The following is a 21,402-nucleotide window of genomic DNA, read 5'->3' on the forward strand; positions in this document are numbered from 1 at the left end:
GTACTACAAATAGATTCCTAATGTACTAAACAAACAGTAATGATAAAAGGTGTAGTAAAAGCAAAAACTGGCTCTAGAACTTTTATTTTACATTCTCTCCTAGTTTCTCTGTTTTAGCTCACAATGAACCTATTTCCTTTATAACTTTCTTGATGTGTTTTTTTCCTTTTTTTAATGCCAATATCCATTACAGAATATTCTAGAATCTCTAGAAAGAGAGGAGATAGCACTTACATTTAATCCACTATATTAAACAAAAAAGAGCCAATTTACCCATTTATTTTTTTAATTGAAGTATAATTGATTTACAATATTATATTCATTTTGAGTATACAACATCATGATTAAATATTTTTATAGATTATACTCCATTTAAGTTTATTATAAAATATTGGCTATATTCCCTGTGTTGTACAATATATCCTTGTAGTTTATTTACTTTATACATATTAGTTTGTACCTCTTAATGTCTTAACCCTATCTGGCCCCTCCCCACTTCCCTTTCCCCACTGGTAACCACTAGTTCTCTATATCTGTGAGTCTGTTTCTGTTGTGTTATATTCATTAGTTTTAATTTTTAGATGCCACATCCACGTGATAACATACAGTATTTGTCTATCTTCATCTGACTTATTTCACTAAGTATAATACCGTCCAGGTCTGTCCACGTTGTTGCAAATGGCAAAACCCCATTCTTTTTTATGACTGAGTTATATATATAATGGGATGTGAGTTATATATATAATGGGATGTATATATATATATCTCACATCTTCTTTATCCATTCATCTGTTGATGGTTACTTAGGTTGCTTCTGTATCTTGGCTATTTTGAATAATGCTGCTGTGAACATTGGGGTACATGTATGTTTTTGAATTAGTGTTTTTGATTTCTTTGGATATATATACAGGAGTGGAATTGCTGGGTTACATGGTAGTTCTATTTTAGAGAAACCTCCATACTGTTTTCCATAGTGGCTGCACCAATTTACATTCCCACCAACAGTGTACAAGGGTTCCCTTTACTTCACATCCTCGCCAATGTTTTTTTTTTTTTCGCTGCATTGGGTCTTTGTTGCTGCGTGCGGGCTTTTCTAGTTGTGGTGAGCAGGGGCTACTTTTCGTTGAGGTGTGCATGCTTCTCATTGTGGGGGCTCCTCTTGTTGCAGAGCACGGGCTCTAGGCGCACAGGCTTCAGTAGTTGTGGCTCGCGGGCTCAGTAGTTGTGGCTTGCAGGCTCTAGAGCACAGGCTCAGTAGTTGTGGCGCACGGGCTTAGTTGCTCTGTGACATGTGGGATCTTCCCGGACCAGCGCTCAAACTCATGTCCCCTGCATTGGCAGGCGGATTCTTAACCACTGCACCACCAGGGAAGCCCGCCAATGTTTGTTATTTGTGTTCTTTTTGATGATAACTGTTCTGACAGGTGTGAGGTGTCTCGTGGTTTTGATTTGCATTTCTCTAGTGACTAGTGATGTTGAGAATCTTTTCATGTGCCTGTTGGCCATCTGCATGTCCTTTTGGAAAAATATCTGTTCAGGACTTCTGCCCATTTTTTAATTGGGTTATTTTTTTTTGATGTTGAGTTGTATGAGCTGTTTATATATTTCAGATATTAACCCCTTATTGTTCATATCACATTCAAATATTTTCTTCCATTCAGTAGGTAATCTTTTTGTTTTGTCCGTGGTTTCCTTTGCTGTGCAAAAGCTTTAAAGTGTAATAAGGTCTCATTTGTTTATTTTTGCTTTTGTTTCCTTTGCTTTAGGAGACAGATCCAAAAAAATATTGCATCTATTTATGTCAAAGTGCGTTCTGCTTTATGCTTTCTTCTAGGAGCTTTATGGTTTCTTCTAGGAGCTTTATGGTATCTGGTCTTACATTTAAGTCTCCAATCTATTTTGAGTTTATTTTTGTATATTGTATAAGAAAATGTTCTCATTTCATTCTTTTACATGTAGCTGTCCAGTTTTCCCAGCACCACCCACTGAAGAGAATGTCTTTTCCTCATTGTTTATTCTTGCCTCCTTTGTCATAGATTAATTGACCACAAATGTGTGGGTTTATTTCTGGGCTCTCTATTCTGTTCCATTGATCTATGTGCCTGTTTTTGTGCCAGTGCCGTACTGTTCTGATTACTGTAGCTTTGTAGTATAGTCTGAACTCTGGGGGCATTATACCTCCAGTTTTGTTCTTTTTTCTCAAAATTACTTTGGCTATTCAGGGAATTTTTTGATTCCATATAAATTTGAGGGTTATTTGTTCTAGTTCTGTGAAAAATGCCATGGTAATTTTGATAGGGATTGCATTAAGTCTGTAGATTGCTCTGGGCATTTTACCCATTTCTTATTCACTCCCCCTTGTCTTTCCCCAGTTCTAAACTCCTTTCACTTACTTACAGCCCTAACCTTACTTTTCCTGAATCTCTGGTTAGAGATTACTTTAATTGAGAAATGGCATCCACCTGGTAAAACTCCTTCATCTTTCTTGCCAACTCAGAATCCCCAAGTGTCTTCACTCATCCTTCCCTCCTCCCATTTTTATTCAGAGGAAGAGATTTCTCTTGCCTTTTCCAAAGCTAACCATCTCTGTCTATGCCAATAATCTTGTGGAAATAAATTAAGACCAACCAAATTCAGAGCTTACTATAGTAAGGAAGTCAGTCACCATCAGTTGCATTTGGTAGAGGCTCGAAGTCAAGCAGAGGAGGGGGAAAGCTTTATAGTGGAAAAAGGAAGGCTTCAGGTGTGCCCTTATTGGAAGCTGTTGGCCTGGGGATGCTGGAGGTGAGCTAACTTTGTTAGAAGTGAAGCATCCTATGTGATGGACTAAGGGAGCATATTTATCTCTCTCAGGTTGATTCTAAGTTGGAAGCATGGACAAAAATTAGGGAAGCTATCAGTTATTAATCAAGTCCTGGTCATTTTGGTTGCAAAAGTTATTGTTTGGCTTTGTGGATTGTCACTAGAGATAGTAGTCTGACTTTCTATATGTCTGACCTATACAGGCTGGATTCCTGGGCTAGTTATCATAGATAAGAGGTTGGTTTCTTGGTCAGGTTGCTGCACTTTGTGGGTCTGAATTCTGTTTTTATATATGATCTGGCTTTTGTCCATTCATATATTCAATTTCTCATACCCTTTTCATTGCCCACTTACAGAGACAGGCAATATTCAAATCTTGTTCTTTCTCATTTCCTACTCTCAGCTTTGGCAGAGAGTCATTCCTATGATTTCACCTCTACCTCTCGTCAAGTGATTCCAAAATCCCTAGCTCAGGCCGTGATTCCTCTCTTGTCATCTTCTCTCCTTGTGCACCAACTAGTCTAGCTCTTTCTACCTACACAGTGTTAATGTAGAGCACTTAGAACTTTGCTTGATATCAGTTAGGTACTCACTACATGCTGTTTTCTTTCTGTTTTGAGCCTTTACTCATTGTAAGTGTATTTGCATTTTCCCAGGGACCTGGGCTGAGGTACCCCACCTGCATCTCACTCCTTTGCCCCCTTTCCACAAATTCAAGGCCATTTCATCTCTTTAATGGCAGATTTGGCCTCTAGCTGGTGCTGTCAGCATTTCTATTTTTATGTTGTCCCATCAAAGATAAAAAACTCCCTGAGAACAAGGGTCACCATCTGTTTTTCTCTCTTTGTGTCTTATAGTGTCTCACACATCAGGACTGAGCAGCTACTCTTTTTTAATGGGCAATAATTTCCATGTAAAAACAATGTTGTTTTTAATACTGTTATAATACTGTTTAGTATTATTTAACAATACACTGTTCATTGAGATAATATGTACTATCTAGATAAATTTATTATCCCCCCATGGTGGAATTCATTTTGAGAGAATAACTGGGGATCATGAGAGAAGAAACTGAAGGTTATAGATTATATAATTAAAGATATGGAAGTGGGGTAGAAAAAGAAACCCGCTGAAGGATTGCTAAAATATAATAATCTAACACATATTTTTTCTAACTAGCATTGAATAAATAATGTTTAATAATAATTGGGAATGGAAGATAAATGCTGAATTTTAAATGAAAGAAAAATCTTCAAAAATTTAAATATAGATATTTTTATGCTTCTGAACTCTTTCATTTGAAATGTCACTTATTAACATCTTAATTTCACCACTGAGTGAAGTAAAATTCAAATTTCCTGAATTATGAGAGGTTTGATTAGCCCAGTACCCAGGAAGTATTGTTTATATTCCCATAGTTAAAATCTAAAAGATTATTTTTAAAATAATGTTTTATCTTTAGCATTTAATGTTTAAAGGAGGAAATTCAAGAGAGTGCGATACTTCCTGATGGTCTATAATTGCCACTTGGGAAGCAGCAGAAGCTAATTATTTCGGAGTTTTAATTTTAATGAAACTTAATATATGATTAACGATGTTGACATTTCCTGTTGCCAGGTTTTTTTTGCAAAAACATTATTTGAATGTGTTATATATTTTTTAAAAAGTTCATTGAACCCTTCCAGGCACAGCCATATCTGATCATCATGAATGGCGTTGGGCACAGAATGCACAGCTCTCTTTTTCTTTTCCACAGATAGCCTGTTTCAGCTGCCTTTGCAGGAAGGACATCTCACAGTAATAGTGAAGAGCCCAGCCCTTAACATGAGGCAAGGGGAACACTGACAAAGGGAGAGGGGAGATAAATAAAAAGAAAACCTAGCTGAATGTGCCTAATGGATATTTTTATATTTTGTTTATAGACCTGTAATAAGAAAAACTTTGTAATTGGAACTTTCAATTAAAGTAATTGCCATGATTACAAAGAGTATACGGAGAAAAACAAAGTTTTAAAAGAAAAACCTGCTGAAGAATTCACTGGAACTCAGCTTACAAAGTTGCAAAACTTTTGAAATTCAGAACAGCTTGAAGATTTAGAAAGCATCACTGAAGAATGGGGTCATATTACAGAGTAGGAACTTTGAACTGTGAATCTAAAAGAAAAGGCTGCTGCAAGCAATCAAAAGAGTCTGCAATTAAACCTCACCTGCATGCTCTAAGCTAGTTTTCAGATGTTATTCACACTCAACGTAGCAGTGTGTTTGGACCACTAAAATTAGGTTCAAAAGACGCGGGGTCAGTCCCGTTTCTGCCCCTTCAAGGAGAGCAGGTCCCTAAATGAAGCATTAGTATTCTTATTTATAAATTGATGACGACTCTTCTTCCAGGCTGTTGTGACATGAAAGTCAGTTAATATATATGTAGAAAATGGCAAGCCGCTTTACCAAGTGAAGCATTATATCGTTCACTTATTTTTTGAGTCACATTCACAAAGACAGCTAGTACCCAGTGCCAGAAGTATCTTTTTTTGGTATAAACCACATCTGGTGAGGCTTTGACTTTTATAAAAATAAAATAAAATTGAAATTGTAGTTTGCCAAAGCCATACAAGCCATTAAGAGGTTTCAGAGCCCTGGTAGAAGAGGTCGAGGTGCAGTGTGTGTGTGATGTCCAAGAGTGTGTGTGGGCTTAGCATCCAAGAAACCTGAGTATGCATCTCCATTTGGCCGCCCACTATGCCATCTTGGTCACTTAACCTGCCTGTGTCATCTATAAAGTGATAGTGATGATAATAGTACATATGCTATAGAGTTTTATATAAAGTAAGTGAATTAAAATGTGCGACTTGGTTGACTAACAGGGAGAGACCTCTACAGTAGGTTGGAGATCTCTTCCCTCAAGATTAATCTACAAAACTCATCATCTTAGATTTACCTCAGTCAACTTTGCTTGTCTTATTGCTCCCATATCTCCAAGTTATTCCATTAGATTCTTGCCTTTTTAAGCAACTGTTTATGCAATTGAAAAACTAATATATACAGATGACAAAAATATACAAATGCAGAGTCTTACAATGAAACCTAATCTCCCTCTTATTGCAGACCCTGGATCTCCTTGCTCAGGGGCAAAAACTGCTGCCATGTTTTTGTATATCTTTCCACAATTATGATTTTATATATGCCTATGTGTGTATATGTATATATTCATATATATACATATATTTATGAGTATTGTATATATCTGTATAACTCCTTTTTTCTCACAAATGGGAGCATATAGAGATAGTTTTGCATCTTGTTTTTGTGCTTTAAACAATTTTTTTCTGGACCTCTTTACATATTAAGATGTATAGATCCATGGCTGCATAGCATTCATTACATGGGTATATAGTTAATCAGTTCTTTATTGATTTAATGGACATTTATGTTCTTTGGGGGTTTTGTTATTTTAATAAGCAGTGCCACAATGGATATGTGTATATATATATATATATATGTATATATATATATATATATATATATATGTATGTATGTGTATGTATATATATATATATATATATATATATACACACACATACATACATATATATATATATATTTAAGCATATGTAGGAGGATATCTTTAAATTCCTAGAAATGGAATTGTTAGGTCGCAGGGTATATGCATTCTAAATTTGGATAGGTAGTACAAATTGTATTACAAAGGGTCTGTATCATTAAGATGTAAGATTACTTGTTTTATCCACTCTTTTTTTGTTATCAAATGATTATATGTATTTCTTTTTTTTTTTTATTGGAGCATAATTGCTTTACAATGTTGTGTGTTAATTTCTGCCACACAGCAAAGTGAATCAGCCATATGCATACACATATCCCCTCCCTCTTGGACCTCCCCCTCCCATCCCACCCAACTAGGCCATCACAGAGCACCAGGCTGAGCTCCCTTTGCTATACAGCAGGTTCCCACTAGGTATCTATTTTAGCCATGGTAGTGTATTTATATCAAACCTAATCTCCCAATTCATCCTACCCTGCCCTGCCCAGCCTGTGTCCACACATCGGTTCTCTATGTCTGCATTTCTATTCCTACCCTGCAAATAGGTTCATCTGTACCATTTTTCTACATTCCACATATATGCATCAATATACGACATTTGTTTATTTTTTCTGACTTACTTCACTCTGTATGACAGATTCTAGGTCCATCTACATCTCTACAAATGACCCAATTTCATTTCTTTTTCTGACTGAGTAATACTCCATTATATATATGTACCACATCTTCTTTATCCGTTCATCTGTCAGTGGACATTTACGTAGCTTCCATGTCCTGGCTATTGTAAATGGTGCTGCAATGAACATTGGGTTATATGTCTTTATTATTTTTTTGAATTTCTAAATTTTATTTTAATTTTTTATACAGCAAGTTCTTATTAGTTATCCATTTTATACATATTAGTGTATATATGTCAATCCCAATCTCCCAATTCATCACACCACCACCCCCCACTGCCACTTTCCCCCCTTGGTGTCCATACATTTGTTCTCTACATCTTTGTCTCTATTTCTGCCCTGCAAACTGGTTCATCTGTACTATTTTTCTAGGTTCCACATATATGTGTCAATATACAATATTTGTTTTTCTCTTTCTGACTTACTTCACTCTGTATGACAGTCTCTAGATCCAACCACGTCTCTACAAATGACCCAGTTTCGTTCCTTTTTATGGCTGAGTAATATTCCATTGTATATATGTACCACATCTGCTTTATCTATTCATCTGTCGATGGGCATTTAGGTTACTTCCATGACCTGGCTATTGTAAATAGTGCTGCAATGAACATTGGGGTGCATATGTTTTTTGAATTATGGTTTTCTCTGGGTATGTGCCCAGTAGTAGGATTGATGGGTCATATGGTAATTCTATTTTTAGTTTTTAAGGAACCTCCCTAGTGGCTGTATCAATTTACATTCCCACCAGCAGTGCAAGAGGGTTCCCTTTTCTCCATACCCTCTCCAGCATTTGTTGTTTGTAGATTTTCTGATTATGCCCATTCTAACTGGTGTGAGGTGATACCTCATTGTAGTTTTGATTTCCATTCCTCTAATAATTAGTGATGTTGAGCAGATTTTCGTGTGCTTCTTGGCCATCTGTATGTCTTCTTTGGAGAAATGTCTATTTCGGTCTTCTGCCCATTTTTGGATTGGGTTGTTTGTTTTTTTAATATTGAGCTTCATGAGCTGTTTATATATTTTGGAGATTAATTCTTTGTCCATTGATTCATTTACAAGTATTTTCTCCCATTCTGAGGGTTGTCTTTTCGTCTTGTTTGTAGTTTTCTTTGTTTTGCAAAAGCTTTTAAGTTTCATTAGGTCCCATTTGTTTTTGTTTTTATTTCCATTACTCTAGGAGGTGGATCATAAAAGATCTTGCTCTGATGTATGTCAACGAGTGTTCTTCCTATGTTTTCCTCTAAGACTTTTATAGTGTCCAGTCTTACATTTAGGTCTCTAATCCATTTTGAGTTTATTTTATGTATGGTGTTAGGGATTGTTCTAATTTCATTCTTTTACATGTAGCTGTCCAGTTTTCCCAGCACCACTTATTGAAGAGACTGTCTTTTCTCCATTGTATATCCCTGCCACCTTTGTCATAGATTAGTTGACCATATATGCGTGGGTTTATCTCTGGGCTTTCTATCCTGTTCCATTGATCTATATTTCTGTTTTTATGCCAGTGCCATACTGTCTTGATTACTGTAGCTTTGTAGTATAGTCTGAAGTCAGGGCATCTGATTCCTCCAGCTCCGTTTTTTTCCCTCAAGACTGCTTTGGCTATTCAGGGTCTTTTGCGTCTCCATACAAATTTTAAGATTTTTTGTTCTAGTTCTGTAAAAAATGCCATTGGTAATTTGATAGGGATGGCATTGAATCTGTAGGTTGCTTTGGGTAGTATAGTCATTTTCACAATATTGATTCTTCCAATCCAAGAACATAGTATATCTCTCCATCTGTTGGTATCATCTTTAATTTCTTTCATCAGTGTCTTATAGTTTCCTGCATACAGGTCTCCTGTCTCCCTAGGTAGGTTTATTCCTAGGTATTTTATTCTTTTTGTTGCAGTGGTAAATGGGAGCATTTCCTTAAGTTCTCTTTCAGATTTTTCATCATTAGCGTATAGGAATGCAAGAGATTTCTGTGCATTAATTTTGTATCCTGCTACTTTACCAAATTCATTGATTAGCTCTAGTAGTTTTCTGGTGGCATCTTTAGGATTCTCTATGTATAGTATCATGTCATCTGCAAACAGTGACAGTTGTACTTCTTCTCTTCCAATTTGTGTTCTTTTTATCTCTTTTTCTTCTCTGATTGCCATGGCCAGGACTTCCAAAATTATGTTGAATAATAGAGGCGAGAGTGGACATCCTTGTCTTATTCCTGATCTTAGAGGAAATGCTTTCAGTTTTTCACCATTGAGAATGATGTTTGCTGTGTGTTTGTCATATATAGCCTTTATTATGTTGAGGTAGGTTCCCTCTATATACCCACTTTCTGGAGAGTTTTTATCATAAATGGGTGTTGAATTTTGTCGAAAGATTTTTCTGCATTTATTGAGATGATCATATGGTGGTTCTTCTTCAATTTAATATCATGTATCACATTGACTGATTTGCATATATTGAAGAATCCTTGAATCCCTGGGATAAATCCCACTTCATCATGGTGTATGATCCTTTTAAAGTGTTGTTGGAGTATGTTTGGTAGTATTTTGTTGAGGATTTTTGCATCTATATTCATCAGTGATATTGGCCTGTAATTTTCTTTTTTTGTAGTATCTTTGTCTGCTTTTGGTATCAGGGTGATGGTGGTCTCATAGAATGAGTTTGGGAGTGTTCCTTCCTCTGCAATTTTTTGGAAGAGTTTTAGAAAGATGGGTGTTAGCTCTCCTCTACATGTTTGATAGAATTCGCCTGTGAAGCCATGTGGTCCTGGACTTTTGTTTGTTGGAAGATTTTTAATCACAGTTTCAATTTCATTCCTTGTGATTGGTCTGTTCATATTTTCTGTTTCTTTCTGGTTGAGTCTTGGAAGGTTATACATTTCTAAGAATTTGTCCATTTCTTCCAGGTTGTCCATTTTATTGGCATAGAGTTGCATGTAGTAGTCTCTTAGGATGCTTTGTATTTCTGCGGTGTCTGTGGTAACTTCTCCTTTTTCATTTCTAATTTTATTGATTTGAATCCTCTCCCTCTTTTTCTTGATGAGTCTATCAATTTTTTTTATCTTCTCAAAGAACTATCTTTTAGTTTTATTGATCTTTGCTATTGTTTTATTTGTTTCTATTTTATTTATTTCTGCTCTGATTTTTATGATTTCTTTCCTTCTGCTAACTTTCGGGGTTTTTTGTTCTTCTTTCTCTAGTTCCTTTACGTGTAACGTTAGATTGTTTATTTGAGATTTTTCTTGTTTCTTGAGGTAGGCTTGTATAGCTATAAACTTCCCTCTTAGAACTGCTTTTGCTGCATCCCATAGGTTTTGGATTGTTGTGTTTTCATTGTAATTTGTCTCTAGGTATTTTTTGATTTCCTCTTTGATTTCTTCAGTGATCTCTTGGTTATTTTGTAACGTATTGTTTGACCTCCATGTGTTTGTGTTTCTTACGTTTTTTTCCCAGTAATTGATTTCTAATCTCATAGCATTGTGGTCAGAAAAGATGCTTGATATGATTTCAATTTTATTAAATTTTCTGAGGCTTGATTTGTGACCCAAGGTGTGATCTATCCTGGAGAATGTTCTGCACACACTTGAGAAGAAAGTGTTATCTGCTGTTTTTGAATGGAATGTCCTGTAAATGTGAATTAAATCTATCTGGTATGTTGTGTCATTTAAATCTTGTGTTTCCTTATTAATTTTCTGTTTGGATGATCTGTCCATTGGTGTAAGTGAGGTGTTAAAGTCCCCTACTATTATTATGTTACTGTTGATTTCCTCTTTTATAGCTGTTAACATTTGTCTAATGTATTGAGGTGCTCCTATGTTGGGTGCATATATATTTATAATTGTTATATCTTCTTCTTGGATTGACCCCTTGATCATTATGTAGTGTCTTCCTTGTCTCTTGTAACATTCTTTATTTTAAAGTCTATTTTATCTGATATGAGTATTGCTACTCCAGCGTTCTTTTGATTTACATTTGCATGGAATATCTTTTTCCATCCCCTCACTTTCAGTCTGTATGTGTCCCTAGGTCTGAAGTGGGTCTTTTATAGACAGCATATATATAGGTTTTGTTTTTGTATCCATTCAGTGAGCCTGTGTCTTTGGGTTGGAGCATTTAATACAATCACATTTAAGGTAATTATCAATATGTATGTTCCTCTGACCATTTTCTTAATTGTTTTGGGTTTGTTTTTGTAGGTCCTTTTTTTCTCTTGTGTCTCCCACTTAGAGAAGTTGCTTTAGCATTTGTTGTAGAGCTGGTTTGGTGGTGCTGAATTCTGTTAGGTTTTGCTTGTCTGTAAAGCTTTTGATTTCTCCATCGAATGTGAATGAGATCCTTGTCGGGTAGAGTAATTTTGGTTGTAGGTTCTTCCCTTTCATCACTTTAAATATATCATGCCACTCCTTTCTGGCTTGTAGAGTTTCTGCTGAGAAATCAGCTGTTAACCTTATGAGAGTTCCCTTGTATATTATTTGTCGTTTTTCCCTTGCTGTTTTCAGTAATTTTTCTTTGTCTTTAATTTTTGCCAATTTGATTACTATGAGTCTTGGCGTGTTTCTCCTTTGGTTTATCCTGTGTGGGACTCTCTGTGCTTCCTGGACTTGGGTGGCTATTTCCTTTCCCATGTTAGGGAAGTTTTCGATTATAATCTCTTCAAATATTTTCTCCCTCTTCAAATGTTTTCTCTCTCTCTTCTCCCAGGACCCCTATAATGCGAATGTTGTTACGTTTAATGTTTTCCCAGAGGTCTCTTAGGCTGTCTTCATTTCTTTTCATTCTTTTTTCTTTATTCTGTTCCACAGCAGTGAATTCCACCATTCTGTCTTCCAGGTCACTTATCTGTTCTTCTGCTTCAGTTATTCTGCTACTGATTCCTTTTAGTGTATTTTTCATTTCAGTTATTGTATTGTTCATCTTTGTTTGTTTGTTCTTTAATTCTTCTAGGTGTTTGTTCTGTAATTCTTCTAGGTCTTTGTTAACCATTTTTTGCATCTGCTCGATCTTTGCCTCCATTCTTTTTCTGAGGTCCTGGATCATCTTCACTATCATTATTCTGAATTCTTTTTCTGGAAGGTTGCCTATCTCCACTTCATCCAGTTGTTTTTCTGGGGTTTTATCTTGTTCCTTCATCTGGTACATAGCCCTCTGCCTTTTCGTCTTGTCTATCTTTCTGTGAATGTGTTTTTTGTTCCACAGGCTGCAGGATTGTAGTTCTTGCTTCTGCTGTCTGCCCTCTGGTGGATGAGGCTATCTAATAGGCTTGTGCAAGTTTCCTGATGGGAGGGACTGGTGGTGGGTAGAGCTGGGTGTTGCTCTGGTGGGAAGAGCTCAGTAAAACTTTAATCTGCTTGTTTGCTTATGGGTGGGACTGGTCTCCCTCCCTGTTGTCTGTCCGGCCTGACATGACCCAACATCAGAGCCCACCTGGCTCTTTGGTGGGACCAATGGCGGACTCTGGGTAGGCCCACACCAAGGAGTACCCCCAGAAACTTCCACTGCCAGTGTCCCCGTCCCCAAGGTGAGCCACAGCCACCCCCCACCTCCACAGAAGACCCTCCAACACAAGCAGGTAGGTCTGGTTCAGTCTCCTATGGCATAACTGCTCCGTCCTCTGGGTCCCGATGTACACACTACTTTGTGTGTGCCCTCCAAGAGTGGAGTCCCCGTTTCCCGCAGTCCTGTCAAAGTCCTGCAATCAAACCTGCTAGTCTTCAAAGTCTGATTCTCTAGGAATTCCTCCTCCCATTGCCAGACCCCCAGTTTGGGAAGCCTGACGTGGGGCTCTGAACCTTCACTCCAGTGGGTGGACTTCTGTGGTATAAGTGTTCTCCAGTTTGTGAGTAACCCACCCAGCAGTTGTGGCATTTGATTTTATTGTGATTGCGCCCCTCCTAGCATCTCATTATGACTTCTCCTTTGTCTTTGGATGTGGGGTGTCTTTTTTGGTGAATTCCAGTGTCTTCCTGTCGATGATTGTTCAGCAGTTAGTTGTGATTCTGGTGCTCTCGCAGGAGGGAGTGAGCGCACGTCCTTCTACTCCGCCATCTTGAACCAGTCTCCACATATGTCTTTTTAAATTATGGTTTATTCATTCTTTTTTTTTTTTTAATAAATTTATTTATTTATTTATTTTTGGCTGCATTCAGTCTTCGTTGCTGCACACAGGCTTTCTCTAGTTGTGGTGAGCAGGGGCTACTCTTTGTTGTGGTGCACAGGCTTCTCATTGTGGTGGCTTCTCTTGTTGAGGAGCCTAGGCTCTAGGCGTGCAGGCTTCAGTAGTTGTGGCATGTGGGCTCAGTAGTTGTGGCTCACGGGCTCTAGAGTGCAGGCTCAGTAGTTGTGGCACATGGGCTTAGTTGCTCCGCGGCATGTGGGATCTTCCCAGACCAGGACACGAACCTGTGTCTCCTGCATTGGCAGGCGGATTCTTAACCACTGTGCCACCAGGGAAGCCCTGGTTTATCCATTCTTGCCAACTTTGTGTATTACAAAATTCTTTATCTTTGCCAATCTGATCAAGTAAAAAAAAGTGGTATTTATTATCTTTTTTTAAATTATGAGTTAGGTTGAAAATCTTTACCCATGTTTATGAACCATGTCTGTTTTTTTTTGTTTGTTTGTTTGTTTTTTAAGATTTCAAATTAGTAACTTTTAATTATGAATGGGATAAGACATAAAGTCATCAGGTGATGGCTGGGGCTATTAATTTCCAACAAGACACTCTGTTGAAATGTTTCTCCTGATACCCCAGGTATAAATAAGAACCGTCAAAAAACAAGGGCAGAACCAAAGTACAATAAAGAAGCCTCTGCAGCGTAAGCCTCCCCTAATCCTAAACCTCTGACAGAAGCTAGGCAAAGCATCTTTCTTGCACATTAAGTGGGTGTCCAGTATTTCCATGTAGTTGAACTTTCAGAGGCAGACACTCAAGCCTATCATTAGGATATACCGTCTTGGCTCTGATTGTATTAATTATGCCTGAAGAGTTTAATACCCATCCAAGTCCAAAGGTGGAAGAACACATAAACGGGTATGGTGATCGGCAAGAGCAGACTGTAAAAGCACAGGCTGCTTGTGCTAGTGCAGCCCTGTGGGAAGTTTTCTTCCATGGAGGCCGAGTATAACAGCCCTGCTAACGAGACCAATGGAATAAGGACAGTCAACATAGGAAGAGACAGAAACATTCTTCCCCTCCACTTATTACCCACCACTCTGACTTTTTAAAAGGTGGATGGTATTTAGAAAATTTAGTTGTGTGTGTGGTCGTTTTTACATATGATCTAATGCTGCTCCATTTCTTCTTGCTTCTTATTTTGATGTGTCATCCTAGCTGCCTGTGGTATCATATTAGGAATCCCATCAATAATTGGATAGGCTATTCCTAACCCTTCGTTAATCAATTCATTTGTCGATGCTTCATATCGGAGCAGCTTCTTGGAGAGCGGGCACACCAGGAACTCCAGCAGTGCTGGGTCGAAGGCGCAGGGTGGTTCCCACGTCCACTCACTCTGGTCTGGGGATGGCCGCGACACCGACGCGTGCACACACCTCTGGGTGACCGCGGGCAGCTGTGCGCGTGTCCCCTGCAGCGCTGAGGCAAGCCGGCTGCAAACTCCGCGCTGCATGGCCCGGCAGCCCGCGACCGAGCCCCTGCGCACCCGTGACCACCCGCGCCGCTGCAGGCGCTGCCCGGGAGTCCAGCCCCAGTGGCCAGGCCGCACCCCCCGGCGCTCGGGAAACGCTGCCCCCCATGTCTGTTTCTTATCCGTGATTTGACTGTTCATGTTTTTTGTATAACATAGTTAGGAAAAGTGTGGCTTGATAGAGGACCCAGTAAAACACAGCAAAATATCTGAGACCAATGCAGTAATCATCATAATAATAGTAATAGTAACAAAATAAGTGACATCACATACAGAGCAAATATATTTTATCAGAGAGTTGTAATGAGATTTTTGATCCTTTCTTTCTCATCAGATTAGAAATAACAAGTTGTAGGACATATTCACAAATAATTATTGTGTTTTACTTTTATAGAATGTTGAAAATTGATCATGTGTTTATCTATAAGATGAACTTTCACTGTGATCTCTTTGCTTCAATAACCATGACATTTACTACATGAGATGAACCAGGCTTGTCCTTCATTATAAGTGAAGTACTTTATTCTGAGCACTCTTTTAGAAATATTGCAGTCTGGGATATTAGGTTATCTAGCTATTATGCAGACGCTTTCTTGTTTGTAGCATGCAGTTCTCAGTGATGGTATTTACTAGTAACTGAGGGTAGAATCAGCTATTCTATTTTCATTTGATTGTCTCATTATCCTGGTAGTCAGTTTTTGTCACAGAAAGGACTTAGAACTACATTTCCAGCTCGTAGTGGACTGTGACCACTGTCACTATTTGTGACCCTCCACAAATGACCGGTTTTAGATATTATCTGGTTTTGTTATTGCAGGTATCACTTCTTGTATAGCAATATATGCCAGCTGCTATGTAAGGTATTTAATGTTATCTCACTGACTCTTACACTAAAGCAGATGTTATTATCCTTATTTTACAGGTGAAATGATAGGTTCAAAATCATTAAATAATCAACCCATCTAGTAAGGGGTCAAGCTGGGTTCAAATCCAGGCCTTGCTTACTCTTTTCTTATTCTTAGCTCCAAGGGCCAGGTTAGGGCTGCTATAGTAAGGGCTGCCCACCTAAGTGGGGAGCAGTGCCATGACGTTCGCATACCTTGTCCAACCCCTCCACAGTATGGGTGAGCTTGTGTAGCTGTTTCCTCCAGTGCCCTGCTTGCTGTCAGCCTCTGCCTCCGTACTTTGCCCTTGTTTTATCCAATAACATGAGTATCTTCCATCACTAGACTTCAGCTGTTGATGCAGACCCACCTTTATTTTCTGCACAGACTGGAATGGGGTGGCAATGTTTAGATTAAGAGTTATGACAACAGACTGAGTATCTTGTGCCCTAGCAATGAGCCCCAGGATGGCATGTAAATTCTGAATCACTACAGTCTCTCACAAAGCCCATAGCTCTGGGCCTCCCTCTCTGGATTTCCCTACCCCAGAACTATCCCCTAATCAGGCTCTGGTCTTCTCCTGCCCCCTTCCTCCCAGCAGACCCTGGTCCTGAGGTCTCAGTGTGCCTCCTCCAGGACCCATATAGTAGGCTTCGTATAGAGGAGGGGCACTTCCGGGGAACATATTGCTGATTTCTGAAACCTCTCCATTAATTTTACTCCAGAAAAAAAATCTGCTTCTGAATTTTGCAAGGATTTAAGGTATAAATCCTTGTACTGCATGTTTTTAACAAAATTCAGGCTTGGGTCAGGAATTATTTTTCTACACAATATAGAGACTAACTTTCTTGAGGACCTGAGGGATTTCTGCACAAACTTCTGATACGCATGAGATTCAAGTCCACTGCCTGCCATCTCTTGACATTCCTCCTTTACCAGTTTCCATGCTGTGATGTCAGTCTAAATGTCTTCCTGGGACCTAAAAGCAGCACACTTTCCTGGGCCTCAGGGTCTTCCTACCTTTCGCTTCCTTTCCTGGGCACAGCCTTCCTTCTTGTCTCCATTTCTTGGGTTTCACCTAAGGCCACCCCTCCTGCAGGAAGTTTGCCCTGGCCACCTGGGTCTGCTAGGTTACATCCTGAGTGGACCTACAATGCCCAGAGCTGACTGCTCCTATGTAATCCTCATTATCTACTGATGAATACCAAATATTAATTTATCCAGTCTCCACAGGAGGCTTATTTTACAAAATTAGCATCTCGAAGTCATTGAAAATCCCTATTAGCCAAGTGAACTATAAACATCAGTTTAACTTAGTCTGTAGTGTTGTGCTGAGCTCTTTTATATAAAAGCTTTTGTGAGTTTGATTGTCTTTTCTTTTGTATTGTTATATTTTAGAAAAGGGTTAGGAGCCATAGCTAAGAGAGGGACTCTTCCCCCAACTCCCCCTATACCCAGCCCCACCTAGTTTTAACATTTTGGGAATATAGGACACAGTGCGTTCTAGAGTTCCAAAAGTATTAACACCAAGTATCATGTATCTCTCTAAATATTCTTAGATGAGTGAATATTGACTTTGGGCTTATGTTCATGATAGAAAATTAATGAAAGTTGAGTCAAGGGATGTTTTTAAAAATGTAAGACACTCCCAATTTATGTGTAAGTCAATCTAGCCTGAAAGTATGATATTAAAGGATGACTACATTGCTTCATGTCTGCTGTGTCTCTTTTCAGATTCAGGCATTAATAATTATAGTCTCAGAGGTCTCAATTTTTATTCTCTCTTGGGAGTCAGGGGATATTAAAAGGTCCCCTTCAGAGAACACTCTCTTTTTTGGCAGTTCTATGACAGGTTAGTTAGAATGAGACTTCTCAAGTGTGTGCTTTCTTATTTTTTTCTGATTGGTGTTTTTGGTCCTTACTACAAATCTGTTAAAGAAGGGAGCAGTGACATTTGTCCGTTGAATACATAGCCACCAAATTGTCATTCCGTTTTTAATCCCAAGGATGTCATGGAGTGCCCACTTGAGATACCAAGTCTTAAATCACTGCACATTTATCTGTCTTTTCTTCTAGACTCTAAGCTTGTTGGAATGTGAACTCTGTCTTCTGAATATTTACATTTCTGGCAACTGGCACAGTGCTGGTACATATCAAATGTCCAAGTTCTGAGGATGGAAGGAGAGAAGAAATGCAATGCTGAGATAACATATTTGGCCCAGTGCCTTAAACACAGTTGGTGCTCACATAAGTGTTAATTCCTGGTAAAGTAGATAAATGGAAGAAAAAGAAGAAAAAACAAGCAATGTGGGAGAGCGAAAGGAGAACTAGACCAGAGAAAGAAAAACTTTCAGTCTCCACTGAACTTGCTGAATAAACTTGAGAAAGTCACTTAATTCTTTCAGGTTTCTATTTTTCCATCTGTAAAATGGGGATATCATCTAACATGACTTCCAAAATCTTCTCTTCCTCTAGCAATTATATGAGTCTATGAAATCTTTTGGCAAAGACTGATATAGTTGATCATATATTTCATTAACATGTATGAAAAATGTCCAAATATTGGGTTGACCAAAAAGTTCACTCAGGTTTTTCCAAAATATGTTATGGAAAAATCCAAACGAACTTTTTGGCCAACCCAACATATCCACAGAATTTTTAAACTTTTAGGACTATCTGCCAAAGTTCAATTGATTATTATTTTTTTCAATTGGCCAAATATTTAACGGCCTACTTTGTGTAAGGACTGTGCTAACACTGAAGATACAAAGAGGAATTATCTGTTTTTACCAGCAAGAGTGTGGTGAGAGGTGGACAAGTTAAGAAATAAGTGCACTGGGGCATAAAAATGCTAACATGAGCAATGCCCTTCCTGTTAAGAAGTCACAGAAAGGAGCAACTAACTCTGGAGGAATGACAGAGCAAGTAACTGGGTTTAAACAATTCCAGGCTTTCCAAATAAGGGCCACAGCATGTGCAGAGATTTGAAGATAAAACCTAAATGTCCATTGACAGATGAATGGATAAAGAAGGTGTGATACATGTATATAGTGGAATATTACTCAGTCATTAAAAAGAATGAAATAATGCCATTTGCAGCAACATAGATGGACCTATAGGTTATCATACTAAGCGAAGTACGTCAGACAAGTATCACATGATATCGCTTATATGCAGAATCAAAAAATGATACAAATGAACTTATTTACAAAACAGAAACAGACTCACAGACTTAGAGAATGAATTTATGGTTATTAAGGGGGAAGGGTGGGGGGGAGGGATATATTGGGAGTTTGGGATTGACATGTACACACTGCTGTAGTTAAAATAGATAACTGACAAGGACTACTGTATAGCACAGGGAACACTGCTCAATATTCTGTAATAACCTAAATGGGAAAAGGATTTGAAAAAGAATAGATACATGTATATGTATAACTGAATCACTTTGCTGTACACCTGAAACTAACACAACATTGTTAATCAACTGTGCTCCAATATAAAGTAAAAATTTTTTTTTAAAAAATACATGACTTTGCGGGCTTCCCTGGTGGCACAGTGGTTAAGAATCCGCCTGCCAATGCAGGAGACACGGGTTCGATCCCTGGCCCAGGAAGATCCCACATGCCGTGGAGCAACTAAGCCCATGTGCCACAACTACTGAGCCTGCGCTCTAGAGCCCGTGAGCCACAATTACTGAGCCCATGTGCCACAACTACTGAAGCCCGCGCGCCTAGAGCCTGTGCTCCACAACAAGAGAAGCCACTGCAGTGAGAAGCCCATGCACCACAACGAAGAGTAGCCCCCGCTCACCGCAACTAGAGAAAGCCCGCGCACAGTGAAGACACAATGCAACCAAAAATAAAATGAATAAAAATAAAATAAAATAAAAAAAAAACAAAAAAAAAACAAAACATGACTTTGTCACTGAAGAGCAAGCATTTGGTTCTGTATGACTGGAGTGCAGAGTGAAAGTGAGGGAGAGGAGGGGATGAGACAAATAAGACTGTGACCACCATGTGGAGGTCATATGCACCATGACTAAGAATTTGGACTTTATTATGAAACTAATTGGGATCTGTTTAATGTTAACAAGAAAATAGACATGACTACATTTGCATTCTGGGGGGAAAATGTTAATATGTCCAATGAGTAATCAGTTTTTACTCAAAGCATGATCCTAGATACCTGTTTTAGAATCCCCCTGGGTGCTTGTTAAAATGCATATTCCTAGGTTGGAATCTAATCCTATAGAATCAATTTCTGTGGGTTTGAATTGGAAACCGACATTTAAAGAAAAACCCTCTTACAACGTATGCAGCTTAAAATGTAGGAACCACTGGCCAAGTAAATCAAGAGTAAATGGCAGGGAACTCAGAAGAACACAGATTTTGGAGTCAGATAAACCTTGAATCTCAGCTCTGTCACTTAGTAGTTGTCTTATCACAGCCAAGTTACTTAGCATCTCTGAGGCTGAGGTTTTTCCTTCTATAAATGGGTTTAAAAGTACCTACCTCATAGGGTTTCAGTCAAGAATAGCTGAGATAACATATGTCAAACACTAACGTGTTTGGAGGCATATTGGAATCACCTGGAGAAGTTATTCAAACTCTGTACTCCCTAAGATTCTGGCATGGATTATAAAGGATTCAAGAAAATTCCCAGATGATTTTGGTTAGTAACCAATAGGAATCATACAGAATATATTAGCTCTCCTTTCCCTAAGATGGTGACAGTGAAGGTATAAAAATGGGAAAATTTAAGAGATATTTAGAAGAGACAATATCCAGGATTCAGAGGAATTGGCTATGTGATTCTTAAGTTTTTAGTTTGCATGGCTGGTGGTGCCCAAACATAGCTGGAGAATGCAGTTCTGTTTTGAACATGGTGGTGTCTATGGGTCATCTAAGTGGAGATGTTTAGAAACTAGTGCTCACTAGTGGACAAAGGCCTCAGGAAAAAGCCTGCGGAGGTGATAAAGAGCAGGCTATCAGTGGTGGCATGATCCCCCAGGGATGGGATGGAGGATAAAGAGGGGCCTCATGGCTCACCTCCATGTCAACACCAAAGTTTTCAGAAAAATATCAAGTTAACGAAATTGAAAAGAAATGAGAGTAGGAAGAGAAACAGGAGAGGGTTTCATTTTAGAAACAAACAAAAGAGAGACTGCCCCACCGTGAAATCAAGTAAAACTGAAAGTTTCTTTAAAGCAGGAAACTTGTCTTACCAAAGCTGGGTGCTCAAGTCATGGTAGTTGGTCACCTGGTGCATTGATTCGATAGAAACATTGGTGTCTTTGGATTTATACTTGTACCTGAAATACCCCATGAAGCTTCAGAGGCAGCTTCAGAGGCAGAAATACCCCATGAAGCTTCAGAGGCAGAAACACTGCTCCTTGAGTGGGAAGAATACATCCAAGCATCTCTTGTTCTTGAGAACTATTTTATACAAAGAGTTGATATTGGTAATCTAGAGAAGTCTGTGTCCTCTGGAGAATCAAAATGATTGTTTTTAGTACAAAAACAAGACCCACTCCTAATGATTTCCTCTTTAGTTAGTTATTAACGATAGAGTAGTCACTTACATCTTTATTCCTTGATAAATTTTTACTGAGGGAAGGCATCCTTCTATGGAGTAAGAACATTTAGGGATAAAGGAATTTACATTAGGAAAGTTAAAATTCTGAGTATTTGAACTCCATATAGTGGTTTATAACAATTGTAGTGCATGTTAAAACTCATCACTTTACAATTCTAAGGATGATGTTCTTTTGCCTCCTATTAAATTTGAAATATGTAGCTTTAACGAGCATTTTCAATGAGTCAGCATATTTGAAATTCCCTATCTTGAGT

General features: G+C 38.4%; 1 protein-coding gene and 1 pseudogene across 6 annotated transcripts in view; one reads left to right on the top strand and one right to left on the bottom strand.

Annotated features, from left to right (window-relative positions):
• The window catches only part of PLD5 (phospholipase D family member 5), a 463,257-nt gene that overhangs the window by 203,411 nt on the left and 238,444 nt on the right, over positions 1-21,402 (top strand). The window lies entirely within an intron of this gene.
• On the bottom strand, positions 8,913-14,332 carry LOC309665109 (phosphatidylinositol N-acetylglucosaminyltransferase subunit Y pseudogene; annotated as a pseudogene). Its single transcript has one exon. The product of its transcript is annotated as a phosphatidylinositol N-acetylglucosaminyltransferase subunit Y pseudogene (transcript).

The sequence above is a fragment of the Balaenoptera physalus genome, assembly GCF_965194825.1.
Source record: "Balaenoptera physalus genome assembly, chromosome: 1".
Classification (NCBI taxonomy): Eukaryota; Metazoa; Chordata; class Mammalia; order Artiodactyla; family Balaenopteridae; genus Balaenoptera; species Balaenoptera physalus.